At 39.1% G+C, this 5,616-nt stretch overlaps 1 protein-coding gene across 1 annotated transcript in view; it reads right to left on the bottom strand.

Moving 5' to 3' along the window:
- LOC107677854 (transcription factor 4-like) overlaps nt 1-5,616 on the bottom strand; it is a 58,123-nt gene that overhangs the window by 41,535 nt on the left and 10,972 nt on the right. The gene's annotated exons all lie outside the window — the stretch shown is intronic.

Genomic DNA, 5,616 nt, shown 5'->3' with positions numbered 1-5,616 from the left:
ACACACACACACACACACACACACACACACACACGCACGTCTGTGAAAGAGATCAGGCTGTGACTTTAGGGGGGTTCAATAACATGGAGATTTTGTTCTGGCTGGTTTATTTCTGCACCTGTCCAGTGTCCACAGTTAACACACACATTTCTAGGTGTTTAAAGTGGAGTTTTGGCTGTTGCTATGCAGTTGCTAGGGTGTTCTAAATGTTGTTAGGAAGTTGCTAGGATAATGCAAGTCTTTTAGCAGATGCTATATAATTGTTAGATTGTTTTATGCTGTTTCTATGCAGTTTCTAGCGTGTTCTGAAAGTTTTAGGTTGTTGCTATACAGTTGCTAGGTTACACTGAGTGTTTTACGCAGTTGCTAAGGTATTCTGAGTGATTTAGTCCGTTACTCTGCAGTTGCTAGGGTGTTGTGAGTGTTTTAGGCTCTTGCTATGCAGTTGCTATTGTGTTGTGAGTTGTTTAGTCTGTTGCTAGGGTGTTCGGAGTGTTTAGACTGTCGCTATACAGTTGCTAGTGTATTGTGAGTGTTTTAGGCTGTTGCCATGCAGTTGCTAGTGTGTTCCATGTATTATAATCTGTCGCTATGCACTTGCTAGGGTGTTGTGAGTGTTTTAGGCTCTTGCTATGCAGTTGCTAGTGTATTGTGAGTGTTTTAGTCTGTTGCTATGCAGTTGCTAGGGTGTTCTGAGTGTTTAGTCTGTCGCTATCCAGTTGCTAGTGTGTTCTGAGTGTTTAGACTGTCACTATGCAGTTGCTAGGGTATTGTGAGTGTTTTAGGCTGTTGCCATGCAGTTACTAGGGTGTTCTGAGTGTTTAGGCTGTTACTATGCAGTTGCTAGAGAGTTCTGAGTGTTTAAGCTGTTGCTATGCAGTTGCTAGTGTGTTCTGAGTGTTTAAGGCTGTTGCTATGCAGTTGCTAGGGTGTTCTGAGTGTTTTAGGTTGTTGCTATGTGGTTGCTGGGGTGTTGTGTGTGGTTTCTAGGTGTTTTCTTCCTGTCTGGTGTGAGTAGAGTCTCGGTGATGATGTGATTCAGGTCTCTCTTTCAATGTGATTTGCTTTCAGGTGTTTTCTGGTTCAGCAGGTAAGATCAGTGCATCTGATCACTCAGAAAAATAGCAGCAGATTCAAGATGTGAGGAATCATTCATGTGTGGAGCTCAAACGCAGCAGGAGTGAGTCTGTATTCTGCAGCAGATCAGGAGCAGATGGAGTGAAACTATGGTCACACACACACACACACACACACACACACACACACTCGCCCCTCACACCTCATCAGTGTGACCCGCTCGCTGCACCTGTGCCGAACTGACCAACACACATGCAGGAGAACACACACTTTATCTGTTCAACATCAAGACCAACACCCACACCCACACACACACACACACACAGGTTTGTTTTTGTGAAAAGTGGGGACATCCCATAGGCGTAATGGTTTTTATACTGTACAGATCGTATATTCTATTGCCCTACACCAACCCTACCCCTAAACCTACCCCTCACAGGAAACTTTGTGCTATTTCAGATTTTCAATACACTCCATTCTGTGTGATTTATAAGCGTTTTGAAAAGTGGGGACATGGGGTAATGTCCTGAAAAGTCACCTTCTCCTTGTAATACCTGTCATACCTTTGTCATTATACAAATTTATGTCCTCATTTGTCACAAAAACGCGCACACACACTCACACACACACACACGCATGTTGTGTTTGCATGTTTTATGGGGCACACACACACACACACACTTAAACGCTGCTCCTGAACATACAATGTAAAACAGCTGATGTGTGCGTGAAACAAACACTCAACAAACTAGCATTCAGTCTTGTCTTTTTCTGAGAAAGAAAGAGAGACAATTGGTTTTAGACTGTTGCTATGCAGTTACTAAGCAGTCGATAGGGTATTTTGAGTGTTTTAGGTAGTTGCTAAGTTATTTCTAAGAGTTTTTGAAAGTTTCAGGCTGCTTCTGTTCAGTTACTAAGGTGTTCTGAGTGTTTAGGCTGTTGCTATGGAGTTGATAGGGTGTTTTGAATATTTTAGACTGTTGCTATGCAGTTGCTAAGGTATTCTGTGTGTTTTAGACTGTTGATATGTAGTTGCTACGGTGTTCTGAGTGTTTAGGCTTTTGCTATGTAATTGCTGGAGTATTGTGAATGTCTTAGACTGTTTCTATGCAGTTGCTAAGGTATTCTATGTGTTTTAGACTGTTATGTAGTTGCTAGGGTGTTTTGAATATTTTAGAATGTTGCTATGGAGTTGCTAGGGTGCTCTAGTTGTTTTAGACAGTTGCTAGGGTGTTATGGGTGTTAAAGGCTGTTGCTATGTACACACACACACACACTTAAACTTTCCTGAGCATACAATGCTCATGTTTGTGAATGAAACACTCAACAAATTAACAATGTAACATTCACTCTTTTTTTTTTTTTGAGAGAAAGAGAGAGAGATGCGGAAGGAAGTTCCGCCCTCATTTTGGACTTCATTCCTTCAACCTGCAATTGCTATAATGCTGTGCAGATGTAGAACAATATCAAGAGCTCCAACACACACACACACACACACACACACACTGGGGTCTGGCTTTACCATCAAACACTAATCTATTCCACATGAACCACAGCGAGAGCTCTCTCTCTCTCTCTCTCTCACACACACACACACACACACTCACTCACTCACTCACTCACTCACTCACTCACTCACTCACTCACTCACTCACTCACTCACTCACTCACTCACTCACTCACTCACTCACTCACTCACTCACTCACTCACTCACTCACTCACTCACTCACTCACTCACTCACTCACTCACTCACTCACTCACTCACTCACTCACTCACTCACTCACTCACTCACTCACTCACTCACTCACTCACTCACTCACTCACTCACTCACTCACTCACTCACTCACTCACTCACTCACTCACTCACTCACTCACTCACTCACTCACTCACTCACTCACTCACTCACTCACTCACTCACTCACTCACTCACTCACTCACTCACTCACTCACTCACTCACTCACTCACTCACTCACTCACTCACTCACTCACTCACTCACTCACTCACTCACTCACTCACTCACTCACTCACTCACTCACTCACTCACTCACTCACTCACTCACTCACTCACTCACTCACTCACTCACTCACTCACTCACTCACTCACTCACTCACTCACTCACTCACTCACTCACTCACTCACTCACTCACTCACTCACTCACTCACTCACTCACTCACTCACTCACTCACTCACTCACTCACTCACTCACTCACTCACTCACTCACTCACTCACTCACTCACTCACTCACTCACTCACTCACTCACTCACTCACTCACTCACTCACTCACTCACTCACTCACTCACTCACTCACTCACTCACTCACTCACTCACTCACTCACTCACTCACTCACTCACTCACTCACTCACTCACTCACTCACTCACTCACTCACTCACTCACTCACTCACTCACTCACTCACTCACTCACTCACTCACTCACTCACTCACTCACTCACTCACTCACTCACTCACTCACTCACTCACTCACTCACTCACTCACTCACTCACTCACTCACTCACTCACTCACTCACTCACTCACTCACTCACTCACTCACTCACTCACTCACTCACTCACTCACTCACTCACTCACTCACTCACTCACACACACACACACACACACACAAATCACTAATACACACTTGTAATTTAGGACATAACATTGACTTTGCTTTTTAATAAATCCAGGTATTTATTATAACTTTTCATTATTTTATTTTTTTCATTCTTTCAGCTTTAACTCTTAAGACAATTTTGTCATTAAAGAACTACACATGCATACAAGAAAAATGTTATATTTATATTTTTATCCTTTGCCAAAATTAGACATTTTAATTTTGTCAGATTAAACTTACTTTTAAGGACAATTTAGCAACTGCACTTATAAAAAAATTGTATTTAAATAAAAAAAAAATTGTATACAAACAATTGCAAAATTGTTCCTAGTTATTTAAAATAACTTCAGACCCAAATCTTAATAGAAAACATAAAAGTTTTTACTTAATTGTATGGATATAAAATTGTATATAAAATGTTATTTTATATAAATATATATATATATATGTTAACCTAATGTTATTCACATTAAAATATGGGATGCATGGAAAGCAAATGTATTTAAACTGCACATTTTATGCGCAATGGTAAGTGTTTTAGATTTAAAAAAAAAAGCAATAAAGTAACTTAAGTTCATTTTAATCTAATAAAAAGAATGAATGAAACATGAATGAACGGAATGCCAAACACACAAACAATCACACACACAACGCTAACGAACTTCATTTAAGAATGAGAGGAAACAAAGAGACGAGAGAGAAAGAAAAGAGCGCAATTCAGTGTTTATACTGAGAAACCAGTTCAAGATGTGAAAGATGGACACACACACACACACACACACATCTGATCAAAGACACCGAAGCTTTTAATTGACCTCTAATTACATCAAATGAATCTGGAGTAACGTACAGCTGCAGAGAAAGAAAAGAAAATACAACAAAAAGAGATAAAAGAAAAAGAAAAGACATAAGAAAAAGAATAAAAATTAAGTAATCAAATAAAATTAGAACGCTAATAATTATCATGAAAACTTTTGAAAATAAATAAATTAATAAACTACTTTAGAATAAGAACAATCAAAATAAGCTGATGAAAAGACGATAATTAAGCCATAAAAATGTAATTTTAAAATAAAAAACTAATAAAACAAAATAAGATGAAATAAAAAGAAATAATAAAAAATAAAAATAATAAAATGTAATAAAATTAAATAAAATTAAAAGACAAGACAAAAAAGGAAAAAAGGAAGAGAAGCAAAGAAAAGAAACAAATAACAAAAAATATTAAACTATAGTAAAATATTAAACCAAATATAAAAAATAACAAAAATAAAAAATAATAAAAATGTAATTAAAAAAGAAAAGACAAAAACACAATAAAAGAAAAGAAACGAAATGAAACAACAAAAGAAAAGGAAAAGAAAAGACAAAGACAATTTTAAACTACATTAAATTATTAAACCAAATATAAACTATTAAAATCAAATAAAATCAAATAAAAGGTGTGTCGAGCGGGGTCACGGTCAGGTCTGAGGTCAGCGACCTTTGTGTGTGTGTGTGTGGGATTGACAGCTCGACAGTGTGGCCTTGCTGTGTGTGTTGCCATAGCGATGGCAGAAGAAAGCGCGTCAGATCTGAGCGTGTGCAGCACAGATGGTGCCGAGAGCATCCACTCCACACTCTCTCCATACTCATCTATCTGAACACTTTACTCACACACACACACACACACACACACACACAGATCCAGCAGCTTGAAGACATGCACTCACAGGCCGTGTGTGTGTGTGTGTTCTCTGTTTCAGATCAACAGGATTACACGTTGAGCACTGCGATGTTTCTTTCTTCTCTATTTTTTCTCTCTTCTTTTCTCTCATTCTTGTTTTTGTCAGGATTGACAGCAGATCTTTGTTCTTTAACAGATTTACCCTGTTTGATTACCGTGATTTACTGCTGCTGGAGCCCCCTAGTGGAGCTA

Source organism: Sinocyclocheilus anshuiensis, unplaced genomic scaffold (genome assembly GCF_001515605.1).
Source record: "Sinocyclocheilus anshuiensis isolate Anshui unplaced genomic scaffold, SAMN03320099.WGS_v1.1 scaffold993, whole genome shotgun sequence".
Taxonomy (NCBI): domain Eukaryota; kingdom Metazoa; phylum Chordata; class Actinopteri; order Cypriniformes; family Cyprinidae; genus Sinocyclocheilus; species Sinocyclocheilus anshuiensis.
This window is presented reverse-complemented; position numbering and strand designations above follow the sequence as displayed.